The sequence below is a fragment of the Rhincodon typus genome, chromosome 1, assembly GCF_021869965.1.
Source record: "Rhincodon typus isolate 14 chromosome 1, sRhiTyp1.1, whole genome shotgun sequence".
NCBI classification, from domain to species: Eukaryota; Metazoa; Chordata; class Chondrichthyes; order Orectolobiformes; family Rhincodontidae; genus Rhincodon; species Rhincodon typus.
The window spans coordinates 57555539-57573934 of NC_063332.1; the positions used below are offsets into that span (position 1 = coordinate 57555539).

Sequence of the window (18396 nt, forward strand, 5' to 3'; positions counted from 1 at the left end):
CAGATGACGTCTTACTCATTGGAATTCTCATCAGGAATTCGGTGGTTTGGAGGTATGAACTGTGAAGCTCTGATTTGGGGCACTTATGCTGCCTTGTATTCGATATCTGACAAGATGACAAACAGAGATACAGCATCAAAGTGCAGTTTTCAGGGGTCCATCCTGGCACAAGAAGAGGCTATCCTTTTTTGATCTGTCTGCCTCATGTTCTGGTGCCATCTGCCACTATTTGCAGCGTTCTGGAATAGGAACTGCTGCTGGCTGGATTTGGTGAGCAAGCTTTATCATCAGCTGTTAAAGTTACCATGACCCTCAAAGTTTTCTCCTTTGGATCACTCTAGGGTCTGACAGAAACACTGACAGGTTCTTCCTCTTGGCGCATGTACAGGGCTTCATTGAATACATACACGTAGTAAATAAATTGCCACAGATCACAATGGATCATCCAGAATTATTCATCAGCAACAAGGATGCCGACTCCATCAACATACAGCTGGTGTGATGCATAAGTAGGTGTGTGCAAAGTTATAAGACAGTATCTGTGTTTCTCATTGTGTTATTTGCTCTAATGTTTTGTTTTATTTACTCGTAGGATGAGGGCCTCTCTGGCTGGCCAGCATTAATTGCCCATCCCTAGTGCCCTTGCCAATGTGATGGTGAGCTGCCTTCTTGAACTTCTGCAGTCCATGTGTGATAGGTAGACCAATAATGCACTTAGTCCATATTTTTCCAAATGTTAATAAATCCTGTACCTAAGAATCTTCTCCAATAATTTCCCTATCACTGGTATAAGGCTCATCAGCCTGTAGTTTTCCAGATTATCCCTGCTGCTCTTCTTAAACAAAGGAACAACACTGGCTATTCTCTAATGCTTGGGGCCTCGCTTATGACTAAACAGGATACAAACATTTCATATGAGGCTCGAGCAATTTTTTCCCTCACCTCCCTTAACATTCTGGGACAGATCCCATCAGGCCTTGCAGACATGCTTATCTTAATGCTTTCCAAAACGGCCAACACACCTCCTCCTTTTTCATATTGACATGCCCTAGAATATTGACATAGCCCTCTCATCATTCACTGTATCCTTCACCTTCGTGAATACTGAAGTAAAGTATTTGTTAATCCATATTCTCAGGCTCCACACAAAAATTTCCTCCTTTGTCCTTGAGTGAATGTACCTTTTCCCAACCAAATTCCAGAATTTTGACACAGTGATGCTAAAGGATTGTCAATATATTTCTAAGTCAAGGTGGTGAGTGGCTTGGAGGGGAACTTGCAGGTTGTTCTTTGTTAAAAAATGAGGATTCCAGGAGAAATCTTCATTACCTGTTACTATCCAATCAACGTAATCACTCTAAACTAATTTTGCGGGGGATTGGGAACCCGAGCAGTAGGTCAGCAAGTGAAATGACTGAGGAAGAGTTACAAGTTAAGCCAATAAGACTAAGAGCAAGAACAAACAGAAAAATGGTGGGACCGCAATCTGAAGTGTATTTGTTTTAACATGAGGAGTATGACAGGTAAGGCAGATGAACTTAGAGCATGGACTAGTGGATTTAACTATGGTGTTGTAGCTATCGTGGAAACTTGGTTGAGAGAGGGACAAGACTTGAAGCTTAATGTTATAGGACTAAAATGTTTCTGGCGAGATAGAGAGAGATGTAAAAGAGGTGGGGGAGATGTGTTTCTGATTAGGGAGAATATCACAGCTGCAATGAGGGACAGCACCTTGAAGGGCTCATCTGATGAGGCCATATGGATAGAGCTCAGGAATTGCAAGGGGCTCTGCTACCTTAGAGAACACAGTCTGGGCGACCGCTTTGCTGACCAGCTACATTCTTCCACAAAAATGACCCTGAGCTTCCAGCTGCCTGCCACTTCACCATACCACCATGTTCCCTGGACAACATCTCTGTCTGTCCAACTGTTTTTCTCTCCCTCTCTGCTTTATTTCCACCCATCCTTTACTCCTCCTCTCCCTCACCCCATCTTTAGCATATATATAACCTTTCCCTAGCTACAATCAGTAAATACTAAAGAAGAGTCATTAGAGCTGAAACATTAACTCTGCATTCTCTCCACAAATGCTGTCTAACTTCTTGAGTCGACATAACCTGCAAACCTGTTGTCAGACTCCTTGAGTTTTTCCAGCAATTTCTGTTTTTGTTTCTGATTTCCAGCATTCATAATTTTTTTAATAGCCTTTCCTTGAGTCAGGTCTCTAGTTATCACAATGTCAGACTTTCACATGATAAATTGCACCTGTGACTCCCAACTCAGTTAATTGTGGAATTACTTCGTCCTGATTAACACTTGCTGCTTGTGCTCTTTGATGTACAAGTTGTCCGTTTCTGTACCTTTAACAGGTTGACACCTCATTATTAGATATGCCTGATGCTGCTCCTGGCATACTCTCCTACACTCTTCATTGAATTAGGGTTGATCATGGTTTGATGGTTATGGTGGAGTGGGAAATATGCAGGACCATGAGGTTTGCAGGTTATGTTTGAGTACATTTCTGCTGCTGCTTATAGCCCATAGACTCATGGATGCTCAATCCTGTGTTGCAAGATCTGTTCGAAGTCTGTCTCATTTGGCACAGATGGAGTGCCACACAAAATGATGGCAAGTATCCTTAATGTGAAACTGGGATGTTGTCTCCACAAGGACTGCATGGTGGTCGCTCTTATCAATACTGTCATGCACAGACGCATCTGCAGCCAGCAGATTGGTGAAGATGAGGTCAAGTATATTTTTCCCTTAGACCCATTTGAGCAGCTATGTCCTTTAGGAATTGACCAGCTTGATCAGTAGTGGTGCTGCCAAGGCACTCTCGGTGATACACATTGAAATTCTCAACCCAGAGTACATTCTGCATTTGTCACCCTCAGTGCTTCCTCCAAGTGATGTTCAACATGGAGGATTACTGACTTATCAGTTCAGGGGGTAAGTGGTACATGGTATCAGTGAGAGATTTCCTTGCCCATATTTGACCTGATGTGAAGAGACTTCATGGGGCCCAGAGTTAATGTTGAGGATTCACAACTACCTCCTGACTGTATATACTGTGCCTCGGCATTTGAATCAGGGACAGTGGTGGAGTTGTCTGGGACTCTGTCTGTATAGTATGATTCAGTGAATATGATATGATGGGCTGTTGCTTGACTAGTCTTTGAGCTAGCTCTTCCAATGTTTGAACTAGTTCATAGATGTTAGTAAGAAGGACAAAAAAACTACAGATACCGAAATCCAAGGTAGACAAACAGGAGACTGGAAGAACACAGCAGGCCAGGCAGCATCTGGAGGGAAGGAGCAGTCAATGTTTCAGACATAACCTTTCTTCAGTCCTTTATATCCTGAAGTCGAAGACTAGCTCTTTTGTTTTTCTGACATTGAGGGAGACATTATTGTCTTTACACCATGCCACTAAGCTATCTCCTTCCTGTAGTCTCTCATCATTGTTTGATATCTGACCCACAATGATGGTGTCATTAGCAAACTTATAAATGGAGTTAGAGCTGAATTTGGCCACACATTTGTGAGTGGATAGGGATTACAGAAAGGGGCTGAGTATGCAGTTTTGCAGGCGCACCAGTGTTGAGAGGATTATTGTGGAGGAGGTGTTGTCATTTATCCTTACTGGTTATGGTCTGCGGGTCAGGAAGTCGAGGATCCAGTGGAAGTGGGGAACAGATTCCTAGGTCTCGGAGTTTGGAGATGAGTTTGGTTGGAATTATGTTGAAGGCAGAGCTAAACTCAATAAATAGGAGTCTGGTCTCGGCGTCTTAGTTATCCAGATGTTCCAGGGATGAGTGTAGGCCAGGGAGATGGCACCTGCCGTGGACCTGTTGTAACGATAGGTGAATTGTAGCAGAACTAGGAGGCTAGAGTTGATGTGTGCTATTACTAACCTCTCAAAACTCTTCATAATTTGGGATACTTGGCTTTGTCACGAGGAATTCAATATATGCATGAAGGAGTGATGTTAAACCATTACAAATCATCGACTAGGCATCTGCTGGATGCCTATAGCATTTTAAGAAGCTATGTTCCCAATAATAGTTAACTCACCACTCCCTGGTGAGGGACTTTCCACACTGATTGTAAAAAGCTTAAAAGATGGAACAAGATGCTCCCAACATTGAGATAATACTCACCAGAGTTCCCTATAAGATTCTGCTCATTGTTTATGAATATATTTTAGCATAGAGCAATAAATCTACAAATCTTTATGTATTGATAATTTGCTTTTCTGTCTAGATTTTGTAATGTGTTATTTGCAAGAGGCTGCTTTATGTTTTCAGGATGTTTTGTTTGTTTTACTGATTAGACCTTGTTTTGTTCACAATAGTATTACCATGTGTTTTTGGTTGTTGTATTGTCCCAATTTGGTATTTGTTTTCTTGTACTGTCCTGCAGATTGTTGGTACCTGATAATACCTTGGGCCTGGGCATATGCTGATGACTTTTAGCCAAATTCTAAGTGCCATCAACTGAATGTTGTATTTGATTGATTGATTGATTATTGTCACGTGTACCAAAATAAAGTGAAAAGTTTTGTTGATAACAAGGTGTAGAGCTGGATGAACACAGCAGGCCAAGCAGCATCAGAGGAGCAGGAAAGCTGATGTTTCAGGCCTAGACCCTTCTTCAGAAAACCCCTCTTCAGAAAAGTTTTGTTTAAGAGCAGTACAGGCAGATTACAGCAAGCAAAGGATGTGCAGATCAAAAAGACTTAGAGGCATACAGGTTACATTACATGTTACATTATTTGAGGCTAGAGTCCATTCAACAGTCTGATAACGGCTGGAAAGAAGCTGTTCCTGAACCTGCTCGTGCGTGTGTTCAAGCTTCTGTATCTTCTGCCTGATGGAAGAGGTTGTAGGAGATCATTACCAGGGTGCAATGGGTCTTTGATGATGTTGGCTGCCTTTCCACAGCAGTGAGCCGTGTAAATAGAGTCCATGGATGGAAGGTTGGCTTCAACGGTGGTCTGGGCTGTGCACGCCACCTTCTGTAGTTTCTTACGGTCCTGGGCAGAGAAGCTGCTATACCAGGCTTTTATGCACCCGGACAATATGCTTTCAATGGTGCATCTGTAGAAGTTACTGAGAGATCTGATGGACATGCCAAATTTCCCAAGCCACCTGAGGAAGAAGAGGCATTTGAACTTCGTGTCCAATGTCAATTGTAAAAATCCATCTGGTTCACTAATGTTCTTGAAGGAAGGAAATCTGTCATTCTTACCTGATTTAGCCTACATGTGACTCCAAACCCACAACAGTATGTTTGACTCCTACATACCCTCTGAAATTGTTTAGAGAGCCAATCCATTCAAGGGCATCAAGGGGTAGGCTACAAATGCTGGCCTTTCCCACAATGCCCACATCCTATGCAAGAATTTTGAAAGAAAGTCTTTGTTCATGCTTATGTTCTATGCGTGGAAGCTTTCATTGCCTACAGCAGTTTGATTCAAATAGGTCATTTGTCTGGATCAGAAAACACAGCTCAACTCATGATTGGAAGAAAATGAATTCACATCAGAGATCTATTGCTTTCAGATTGAATGTTAGAAATTTTGTGATAACTTTTACCAATATATTTAATGCTGGCTGGAACTTATAACAACTCTTGAAGGGATTGTGAATTTTGGATAATTGTTTATTATGAAATATAGTTACATTAATGCCAAACTATATTCTATAATGTTTTGACCTTGTGTTTGTCATGGGTTAACCATGATTGAATATAAGAATGGCACTATATTTTATGTATTCTTGGCCACCACATGAGCAGCAGTCTTATATTAATTGTGCTGCAGCTATTTGTTGAGTTAATTGTCTTAAAAATGTTGTTTGGTACATATTTTTCAGAAAAAACATGTTGAAAGGCTGCAGTCTGGGAAAACAATTAGCCATCAAGCCAATCAGAAGAAAACAGGGCAAGAAAATATTGTATCCAAAAAGAAAAATTGCTTGAGAATATCAGCAGGTCTCGCAACATCAGTGGAAAGAGAGCAGACTTAACATTTCAGATCCAGTGGACCTTCTTCAGAAGGGTTCTGGTAAAGGATCACTGGAACTGAAATGTGAATTCCACTTTCTTTCCACAGATGCTGCAAGACCTGCTGAGCTTCTCCAGCAATTTCTGTTTTTGTTTCAGATTTTCACCACCCACAGTTCTTTGTTTTATTTAATGTCAAAAAGGATATTTCTGCTTTAAAAGTCAATACAATGGAAAGTAAGTTTAAAAAAGAGGTCTCTTCAAGATGGAAACCACAGCAGTCGATGGCTGTTATAATGGACAGTTTGAACACCTATGTCTTGATCTCAAATTACAAAGGTAGGTTTTTAAAATGCACCTAGCCTTGAACAACACATTGAGTTCTTGGAAGGCACATGAAATAACTACAAAGAGGCTGATATCTCTTCAAAAAGTCACCCTTTATTTATACATGGAGAGTTATTCACACCAATCCAGCTCGCTCAGAGCCAGCTCTCAGAGTGAGCAGGTGTCTAACACTTTTGTTCTTATCTGTCAGCCAGGGCTCCCTGATGGGGCTGTTAACCTGGTTCAATCAGGGAACTCATATTTTATGAGGTCCACCTGGCTGACCTCATCACAATCACCACAGTGCAAAACAGGGCTTTCAGTCTCAACAGTACATATAAATCGATGTCAATGGCACGAGAAAAGCTCATTGCCTGAACATGAGTCTAGACCCAAAGACTGGATTAATCATCCCTTGCATTGGAAAAGATGATTCATCAGTCTGGTACAGTCACTTACACTAATTGAAACTGTATAAAATTGACTCTGCAGCCATCATATGTGCTGAACTTCAAGAAAAAGACTTTGAGAAACTACCGTCAGTGGAGAGTTTTAACCAAGAAGAGGGCAAAGGAAGAAGGTATACAGAAACTAAATACTGTTCTATTGAAAACAGATGGCAAAAAGTGACAATAGCACAGATAGTAAAGCCATTTTTTTTCAAAGGATGTGGGTATCACTGGCATTTATTTCCCTCCCGATCTGCGCTGGGTGATGTTGAGCTGCCTTCTCAAACTGTCACAATTCTTGGGGTGAAGGGACACCCACAGTGCTACTCGGGAGAGAATTTCAGGATGTTGATCCAGTGACTGGGAGGAAACAGTATTTTATCCAAAGGCGCAGGAAGGCTGACTTTTCGGGCCTAGACTTTTCATCAGAAATGGGGGAGGGGAAGGTGACTCTGAAATAGATAGGGAGAGAGGGGGAGGTGGATAGAAGATGGATAGAGGAGAAAATAGGTGGAGAGGAAACAGACAGGTCGAAGAGGCAGGGATGGAGCCAGTAAAGGTGAGTGTAAGTGGGGAAGTAGGGAGGAGATAGGTCAGTCCAGGGAGGACGGACAGGTCAAGGGGGCGGGATGAGGTTAGTAGGTAGGAAATGGGGGTGTGGCTTGAGGTGGGAGGAGGGGATAGGTGGGAGGAAGGACAGGTTAGGGAGGCGGGGACGAGCTGGGCTGGTTTTGGGATGTGGTAGGGGGAGGGGAGATTTTGAAGCTTGTGAAATCCACATTGATACCATTGGGCTGCAGTGTTCCCAAGCGGAATATGAGTTGCTGTTCCTGCAACCTTCGGGTGGCATCGTTGTGGCACTGCAGGAGGTCCAGGATGGACATGTCATCTGAGGAATGGGAGGGGGAGTTGAAATGGTTCGCGACTGGGAGATGCAGTTGTTTATTGCGAACTGAGCGTAGGTGTTCTGCAAAGCGGTTCCCAAGCCTCCGCTTGGTTTCCCCGATGTAGAGGAGGCCACAATGGGTACAGCGGATGCAGTATACCACATTAGCAGATGTGCAGGTGAACATCTGCTTGATGTGGAAAGTCTTCTTAGGGCCTGGGCTGCGGGTGAGGGAGGAGGTGTGGGGGCAGGTGTAGCACTTCCTGCGGTTGCAGGGAAAAGTGCCGGGTGTGGTGGGGCTGGAGGGGAGTGTGGAGCGGACAAGGGAGTCACGGAGAGAGTGGTCCCTCCGGAAGGCAGATAGGGGTGGGGAGGGAAAAATGTCTTTGGTGTTGGGTTCGGATTGCAGATGGCGGAAGTGTCAGAGGATAATGTGTTGGATCCGGAGGTTGGTGGGGTGGTACGTGAGGATGAGGGGAATTCTTTTTTGGTTGTTATTGCGGGGATTGGGTGTGACGGATGAGTTGCGGGAAATGCGGAAGACACGGTCGAGGGCGTTCTCGACCACTGATGGGGGAGAAGTTGCTGTCCTTGAAAAATGAGGACATCTGAGATGTACGGGAGTGGAATGCCTCATCCTGGGAGCAGATGCGGCGGAGGCGAAGGAATTGGGAATAGGGGATGGCATTTTTGCAGGAAGGTGGGTGGGAGGAGGTGTATTCTAGGTAGCTGTGGGAGTCGGTGGGCTTGAAATGGATATCGGTTTCTGGGTGGTTGCCCGAGATGGAGACAGAGAAGTCCAGGAAGGTGAGAGAGGTGTTAGAGATGGTCCAGGTGAATTTAAGGTTGGGGTGGAAGGTGTTGGTGAAGTGGATGAACTGTTCGAGCTCCTCGTGGGAGCACGAGGTGGCGCCGATACAGTCATCAATGTAACGGAGGAAGAGGTGGGGTTTAGGGCCAGTGTAGGTACGGAAGAGGGATTGTTCCATGTAACCTACAAAGAGGCAAGCATAGCTTGGGCCCATGCGGGTACCCATGGCCACCCCCTTTGTCTGTAGGAAGTGGGAGGAATTGAAAGAGAAGTTGTTGAGAGTGAGGACGAGTTCGGCTAAGCGGATGAGGGTGTCAGTGGAGGGGGACTGGTCCGGCCTGCGGGACAGGAAGAAGCGGAGGGCCTTTAGGCCATCTGTATGGGGAATGCAGGTGTATAGGGACTGGACATCCATGGTAAAGATGAGGTGTTGGGGACCGGGGAATTGGAAGTTCTGGAGGCGGTGGAGGACGTGGGTGGTGTCACGGACGTAGGTAGGGAGTTCCTGGACCAAGGGGTGAGGAATGGGAGGGGAAGTTGAAATGGTTCGCAACTGGGAGGTGCAGTGAGGAATGGGAGGGGGAGTATTCCGCTTGGGAACCCTGCAGCCCAATGGTATCAATGTGGATTTCACAAGCTTCAAAATCTCCCCTCCCCCTACCGCATCCCAAAACCAGCCCAGCTCATCCCTGCCTCCCTAAACTGTTCTTCCTCTCACCTATCCCCTCCTCTCATCTCAAGCCGCATCCCCATCTCCTACCTACTAGCCTCATCCCGCCCCTTTGACCTGCCTGTCCTCCGTGGACTGACCTATCTCGTCCCTACTTCCCCACCTACACTCACCTTTACTGGCTCCATCCCCGCCTCTTTGACCTGAGTGTCTCCTTTCCACTTATCTTCTCCTCTATCCATCTTCTGTCCGCCTCCCCCTCTCTCCCTATTTATTTCTGAACCCCCTTCCCCTCCCCCATTTCTGATGAAGGGTCGAGGCCCGAAACGTCAGCTTTCCTGCTCCTATGGTGCTGCTTGGCCTGCTGTGTTCATCCAGCTCTACGCCTTGTTGTCTCAGATTTTCCAGCATCTGCAGTTCCTACTATCTCTTTTATCCAAAGGTGTCTGGCTTGAAAGGGAACTAGCAGGACATGAATCCACGACAGCAGTGGAGTAGCAGGGCTGCATGTGGGCTCTCGCAGGGACTCATCGACTCTCATCAACTTTTTATTTCTTTTGCTTCTGTTCTTTACCTTTCTTTTTCTTTTCCTTTTCTTTCATTCTTTTTCTCCTTTCTTATTTTTCTCTGTGATGGGTTGGTCATCAGCATCAGCGTGGCAGCAAGGGTGGGCTGCATGCAGAGTGGTGGATGCAGCTTCTCCTGGCAATTAGAGGTGGCAGCAAAGTTGTTATCCCAGCAATCGGGGGTGGGTGCGCTGGTGGCAGCAGACTCTTCAAAATGGCAATACCAGTAAGGTAACAGTTGCAGTCAAAGTGGCACTCTTGGTACAGTGAGGGCCTGGCCTGGTAGTGGACCCAGGGACTCCTGGTGGCAGTAGGTCAGAGTGAGGACTCTTGGTGCTGGCATGGCAATGGCAGCAACATGTTATGCCCAGAGCGGGACTTCTAGGTCATCGAGGTAGTAGCGGAGCCAGGGATTCCAGATTGCAGTCAGGGTAAGCACAGAGCGGGGACTGCTGGTTATTGGCGAAGCAGCAGTGGACCTGGGGACTCCTCGTTGTTGGCTGAGTGTGTGTTCAACAACATCAACAAGGTGGGCCCAGTGGCAAAGAGGTAGCGCCTAAAGTGTGGCAACTCCTACGTTGGTGGGTCTGATGCAGGCAATGGCGAGGCATTGGAGGTTGCTCATTCAGTCACTGGAGGTTAGGTGAACTGGGCTGTTATTCTGATCTTTTTATTTCTTTATTTTTCAATTTTTTCCTGAGAATTTGTTCTTAAGAATTCCGTACCTAGGTACCTTTGTACCTAAGAAAAGCTAATTCAATTCAATTCAGGTAGTGGTGTTCCCATAAACCTTCTGCATTAGGTGGTAAGGCCATGGGTTTGGATGGTGCTGTTAAAGAACATCTGTGAGTATAAGAAATCTCCTCTCCCTTGCAAAATCTGCTGTTGCGAGGAACTAGCCCGTGCAAGGAAACAGCATGTATTCAGTTATGGAGGTCATTGCAGCCACTGCTGATCTCAAGTGTTAACCTAATCACATCACCGTTCACAAAGATACAGTCATTTGTCTTCTCATTACCTACAGATTTTGCAGTCTGTAGTCCTTTTTGGAATTGTTATGGACCAGACCAAATCCCTCTGAGAATATATCAAGGACATAGCCTAGACTCCAATATTATCTTATTTAAAGGCAGTGCAAGGTGCTGTATTCCAAATGTGATTTGATTGGTCAAACTACTAAGCTTTCTTACACTACAATTAGAACACAAACAAAAAAAAAAGCTGGCATACTTTAACTCTGTTGAAATACTTAACAGAATGATACATATTTTGATGACTGCTCATTCATCGTTTCAATATAGCAGCATCCCATAAACACATGCTTGACAAAAGCAAATTCAGCAAAACAGATTTCCTTCATTTGCTCTCTCCTCCAGTCCAGGAGAACAGAACATCAACAGAATGAATCTGGCAGCAGAGAGAGAACTCAAGCTTTTACAGCAGCAGAGAGAGAGCTTCACTCCAAAATTTCAACAACCGAAAGCAAAACTAAAACCCTGGATCTGTGTGAGCCTGATTCCACCCACTCATGCATTTTTTTGTCTTCAAAAATACCCAAAGCTATTTATTCTGCTTTCCATGGAGCAGACACCTCGTCACCAGGTTGACAAATCCCCTCTTTCAAGAGAAACAGGCCAGAACAAATCCTTCTTAAAGGCACGTATTGTCACAGAAAGTACGTATTTTCTGCCATTCCACATAGGGTCCATTTGAGCTATTTAGCTACTATCTACACAGGTTATCTGGAACAACTATTAAAAATAGGTCTTTACTCATAAGATCGTTTACCTTTGCATTCAATTTGAAGCCTTCCCTTTCTAATCTCTTTCGATGAATCCTGCAAATTCAGAGTCCATTCTTTGTACCATCCTCAAATTATGCCTCTAAATTTTTGGTATGAAATTAGAACGCAAAGAAATGCAAATTGTTCAGCAATATTAGCAATACTGATTTCTGGATATATGTGTAAGGTTACAATCAAGGCTTTTCTACTGAACATCTTTTTCCCAATGACCTACAGTACCACTTATGTTATGCTACCAGCAATTCAAATGTCCTTAAGAATCCATTTATGTTATCATAATGATTAAATTCAGAAATCAGATTAGATTTGCTAACTCTATCATTACCAGATCAAGGGCCTTTCAAGAGAAAATTAATATCAGTCACATAAGAAACTTTCTCACAGCAGATTAAACTCCAAAACAAATTTATACAAAGATAGAGTCACTGACGGCAGCAAGTAATAACAGTCAGTTGTTATCGTTAGTACAAAGAATGTAATGGCATTGTACCAGTTCCGGAGACAGTTAAACAAGCAAAGCCTATGATTAGCTTCCATTGCAGATCTTTAAAACAAATAACAGAAATGATTCTTGGAAGGGGAGTGGACACCCTGGGGGGTTTGAGTACATTTGAGGCACATATTGGAGCACTCTGATGGAGCAATCCAGACAGTAGAATCTCTTTTTCAGCAGTGAGATGGTTTGCTATGTAATGCCCCTTGTGAAAGCATCTGCTTCATTGTAGAGCTGCCAAACAGGAGTTCAAAGCTTTCTGACTTGTGTGAATAAAATGTTTTTGAGTGAACAGCCCCTGTTACGTTGAATCCATCCCAGCTGCTCTGACGGGACGTTGAAGAGCTGTAGTATTCAGACATGGCATGGAATTTGTCAATCACGAGAGCTCCGCGGAAACCAAGCATATAATAAGAGTGTGTTGTATTTGTAGTTAGAGAGATACTACCACCAATCTGCCATCATCAACTCGATCTCAGTGCTTTCCTCGTTTACATCGTTAGAGGATCAACCACTAAGTCATTACAAGAAGAGGCTCTTGTCTCCCATGATGTAGTTTATTGCATGATAGCAATTAAATACAAGTTACGTTAGTTTGTTGGACATTATTACCAGAACTAAAAGGAGAACTATGGATATAGTTCCACAGATCATGAGGTGATAAAATGCTCTGCCTTATTCCTAGCCAAGCCTGTGTGTCTTCATCTCATTGGGCAGACTTTAATACAGTCTCAAACATTATCCTTTTCAGAACCCTTACTGTATATACCATTTTCCCTTGAGTATTCTTCCTCATAGTTAACATTTTATATTCATGTATGTAATTACATTTACCATTATCCATCTCCCCTCAAGTATCTAACATCACAAATGTAGGTAATCTGGAGGTTTCACAATTTTTCTTGAATATGTTCTCTTTGGTCTGAAATCTTAGTAAATCTGTGGATTGAAGACTGGTAGCATTGATTCAGGTCTTGACCTCACATGGTCTTTAAACTTTCTCTCCGTTGGAGGGACTTTTACCCATTGAGTCATTCATCATTTCTGATAACTCAGATGGTTGTTTCAATAGATTATCAGGAGGGCCCTAAATCTCTTGAATTTCCTTCATAGTAGAACTCTTCTCTGTTAATTCTGGTAGTTGTTCCACACAATCATGCCGGGGACCTTTAAACTCATGAATTTCCATCATGGGAGATAACTGCCTAGTGGAAACAATTTTTTTTTGCAGTATCCTGGATTTCTGAGATAGATAGTTCCTTCCTTTTCAATGCACCCCGAGTCTGTGAGCATTGGTCTGGCTTTTATGGAGTACTATGCGTCTTATCTTCATTCTGTCCAGGCAAATCTTTATTTCAATCTGCTGTTAGATTGATGTGAGCTCTGAAATTCAACTTGATTGGGTTGTATCTCTCTCTCTGAGCAGTCAGTGGGTATCTACCTTTGGCCATGCTGATCTCCTCAAAAAGCCCAGTGGGTCCAAGACAGCAGCTTGCAGGTGAACTCTGTTTTTACGCCCTTTTAGATGGTTTTCTGGAACTTTCTCTCGTTCTGGCCAATCAGGGAGGCTCACAATAGTTTTAAAGAGTGTGAATCATTTGGATAGCATGCTACTGTTTGTTTCTTTGTGTGGCAGGACCCGGTGACTTTCTGTCTGGACCATCCTTTGTTGGGTGGACAAGTTTTTGGGGATATGTATGTCCAAGATAATTGCTGCCTTTTACATTTTGCTAAAGTCATTAGCACCTGGCTGCTGTGTTAGCACTGAACCTGGTCTTATGACTTCAGAGTTTTACTTGACCAATGTACACAGCATCCCTTACTGTTTGGTCAAGTTAGCAAACTATCTGTGTTTTAGTAGCCTCCTGGCTGCTGCAAGAAGAATGGAAAACATTTCCTCCACTCCTGTACAGTTCCTTCCTGTTGACCAGATGAAATAATTCTCTTATGGCCACATAAGTAATCTCCGTAGATGCTTTCTTCTTTTTGGGTTCCATCTTGAGTCTAGGAAGCTTGATTAAATCTTCTAAAGATTGCTTCTTGACCAGTTGGGCAATAACAGGTTGTTCCTAGGCCAATTGGTCTCTCTGGCTTCTCTTTGAATAGACTGGCATAGCTTGTTTTTTTTTCTTGACCTGTTCTTTTCTCTTGGAACGAATTGAACTTTTTGTTTCCTCAAAGATGTTCAATTCAAGGCATGCATGAAGGTTCAAAAGTGAGAAGTGTTTGATTGGAAATCGTAGATACATTCTCAACTCCCTTACACTCTTTGTACCACATAGTTGGGTCGAACACTAATTTTGCCTAGGAACGCATTAGGTATCTTGTCACGTGCTGGTGGTTCTATCACATTAACTACATTGAATGATTAAGCATTTGACTTTCTGCTATGCTGAAATGGTGTCCTATTTCTGCACATCTTCTGGAATTGACTTGCAGTTTTACAATTGCTGAAGTTTGCAGGCTAGCCCCAGAAAACTCCAATTGCTACAGGTATGCAGTCAATAACCCTTTGAACTTGTGAGAAGCTTGCAATGTCTGTAAAGCACACAAATTCATTGGACTGCCTCTCTGCATCTGATCTGCAGTGCACCAACATTCTGGCCCACTTAAAGAGAGTATTAATCATTAAGGAGAAGGACATGGATGATGGTAAGATTAGCAATAAAAATGTTGATATTCTTGGGCATGTTGCTATTAAGAGGGAGGTAGTGATGGGTGTCTTGAAAAACATGAAGGTAAGTAAGTCCCCAAGGCCTGATAAGATCTATTCTAGGATACCATGGGAGGCAAGAGAGGAGATTACTGAGACCTTGACAGAGATCTTTGTATCCTGATTAGTCACAGGTGAAGCCCAGAAAACTGGAGAATAGCCAATGTTGTTCTTTTATTGAAGAAGGGCAACAGGGATGATCCAGGACATTATAGGCTGGTGCGCCTTACGCACATTGGTAAGCAAATTGTTGGAGAAGAGTCTTAGGGACAGGATTTACTCACATTTGGGAAATAATGGATGTATTAGGGATAGTCGGCTTTGTGTGTAGGAGGTCTTATCTCACAAATTTGATTGAGATTTTTGAGGAAGAGACAAAGATAATTAATGAGGGTAAGGCAGTAAATGTTGTTTACATGAACTTTACTAAAGCATTTAACAAGGCTGGTAGGCTGGTCCACAAGATTAAGTTACTTGGGATCAGTGCTAAGTTGTATTCAAAATAGTTTGGTCATAGAAAAAAATAATTCCTCTGTGAAGGAAATTCAAGAGATTTAGGGTCCTCCAGATAATGGACCAATCATCACTTTAGATTGTTCACGAAATGAAATATTACAAGCGTATGGCTCCTAATCATAACTTACCATTCCAGCGTCATTAGGTGTCTCTTTTTGAATGATCAAATAATGAAAACCCTCCACCCATTTGTTTTTCCCTAAATTTATACAATTAGCACATCAGATGTGACAATCACTGACGAGGACAGTGTTTAATCCATCCATATTATTAGGTAAAGAGTCATAAGATTTTGAATCCGTGAATGGTGATATACTTCCAGAGGCCATGGGTTTAGATGATGTTGTTGAAACAGCCTTAGTAAGTTGCTGCAACGTCCTTTTAGAATGTCACACAACACTGACACAATCGGAGCTGTGATGAAGTAGAGCCCACAGGTTCAGACAATAAAACAAACTTTTTCCACGACTCCAAGTGTCACAGAACATAGAAAACAGAACAGTACAGCACAGGAATGGGCCCTTTGGCCCATGGTGTTCTGCTGAACATAACGTCAAATTAATCTAATCCCTTCTGCCTGCCCTTGGTCCCTATCCCTCCATTATATGCATGTTCATGTGCTTATCCAAAATTGCCTTAAACGCCTCTATTGTATCTGCTACCACCCCTGGCAGGACATTACACATTCCTACCACTTTCTGTGTAAAAAACTTGCCCCTCACATCTCCTTTGAACTTTCTCCCTCCCACCTTAAACGCATGCCCCCTAGACATTTCAACTCTGGGAAAAAAAATTCTGACAGTCAGCCTAATCTCTGCATCTCATAATTTTATTAAATTCTACCAAATCTACCCTCAGCCTCTGCGACTCCAGAACAAACAACCCGAGTCTTTATAACCTCTCTTTATAGCCCATACCCCCTAATCCAGGCAGCATCCTGGTAAACCTCTTCTGCACCTTCTCCAAAGCCTCCGCATCCTTCCTGTAATGTAGCAACCAGAATTGAACACAATAGCCTATATGTGGCCTAACCAAAGTCTTATAAAGCTGAAACAGAACATCTTGACCCTTGCACTCAATTCTATGACTAATAAAGGCAAGCATGCTATAAGCCTTCTTTATCACCCCATCTGACTTTCATTCTGGGAATTGTTGCCATCAAATGTGTGGGAGGATAGTGAAATGCATGTCAATGAGATAAAACTAGGTATCTATGACTTCCAAATGCATGCAAATATGTCTCTTGCCACTCACTAGTCAGAATCTCATCTCACCATTGAAAACTTGGTTGCAGAATCTGACTTTTATTCGTCAACATCAAAAATCTTATTTCTGCCAACCTCACCATAGTTTCCACATGCCTCACCATTGCCTTTGTCATTCAGGATCTTGGAAGAATGCTGCCAACTGTAATTACTGCCTGTGGTGAGAACTTTCCAAAAGTGAAGGTGATTACAAATTTATCACCCTTTAAATAAAACTTATCACTAACGCAAGGTTTTATTTCATTCAAAACCCATCAATTTGCATAAAGATAAAATTGTCCATAAAGATAATAATGTCAGAAATGTGAGCTATTCCTTCAGAACATTTTTAGAACATTGGGAATTTTAGGTTCATGTTTATGTTCATGTAGCTCTGACCTCACACAGTGATGAAAGTATAAGGTATTAATACATGAGGGTTTACTAAACTGGTGACGTTAGTGTATTACTCAACTGATTCTTGCACATTAGGATTACAATTTGATTAATTCGCACGAGTACTCAAGGGATACAGGAGTACTGTGAAACATGTACAAAATCACCATTCCCAGCATCATCTTAGGTACAATGGTACTTAGACGCAAAATCTTCGATACAAAATAGTAAAATAAAGAAATAAGTTAAAAGTTCAAAGTACAGTTCTTCTTAGTATAAAGTAGAAAAATAAAGAAATAACTGAAAAGTTCAACATTATAGTCCTTCTATAGCCATGGGCCTACAGTCACTCCATGCTGGGCTTTCCCCAAGAGGGCTCGCCTTCCCCCATACTACCCATGAGGCCACGCTGACCACCGTGCTGGGCTGAGTCCCTCACCGCTGGCAACGTGCAGATTCACCAGCCGCATCATAGCCGACTGTCAAAGTACCACTGGTCCCAGTTGCTGCCACTCTCCGCGTTCCAGACTCTGATGTCATCGTCGCTGTTGCCTCCATGACTGACCTCTCTCCAGAAGGTAAGTAAAGTACAACAAACTTAAAAATTTTAAAAAAAAGGAAAAAAAGGACCAGAATTAAAGAAAAGAAAGGAAAAATGGGCAGCATGAATGAGCCCCAGGCTCACAAGCGCACATGCAGCTTTCTCAACTGCCACCATTATTAGTGAAACATTTAATTCTACTCAGAAGCAATTCGTAATCATGAAAATGAAAAACTCCACCTCACAATAAAAACAGCTACAAACATCTAAGGAGGTAAGGAACAGCATAACATTAAAATAAAGGGCTTATAAAAATGTAAAGAACAGTACAGACTATAGAATCCCTACAGTGTAGAAACAGGCCCTTTGGCCCAACAAGTCCACACTGACCTCAGAGCATCCCACCCAGACCCATCTCCCTATAACCCACCTAATCTACACATCCCTGAACACTATGGGCAATTTAGCATGGCCAACTACTTAGCCTTCACATCTTTGGACTGTGGGAGGAAACCGAAGCACCTGGAGGAAACCCATGCAGACACAAGGAAAATGTGTAAACTCCACACGGACACCAGATGCCTGGCAATGTGAGGCAGCAGTGCAAATCACTGAGCCGCTGTGCCACTCCAAGTTACTGTGAAACAATATGCAATGTAGTCAGCAGGATTCGAACCTGTGTGGGGAAACTCCAATGGATTTCTAGTCCATCACCTTAACCACTCGGTCACGACGACAAGATATGGGTCACAAACAAAGACCAACAAAGGGTCACAAAGTGGCTTATAAGAGTGGCTAAAAAGGATCATGAAAGGAGACCTGCAGGGGACATGAAAGATAATAAGAAGAGATGTTACAGTTATATAAAGGGAAAGCGACTGGTAGACAGTACTATTGATCCACAGAAGACTTTGAGTGGGAACTTTGTCAATGACCATGTGGATCTGGAAGACACACTGAAGGATTATTTTGCT

At 43.0% G+C, this 18396-nt stretch overlaps 1 non-coding gene across 1 annotated transcript; it reads right to left on the reverse strand.

The window, feature by feature from the left end:
- Nucleotides 1-18077: 18077 nt before the first annotated feature.
- Nucleotides 18078-18159, reverse strand: trnas-aga. Its single transcript has one exon. It is a non-coding gene; the product is annotated as a tRNA-Ser (tRNA).
- Between the last annotated feature and the right edge of the window lie 237 nt (nucleotides 18160-18396).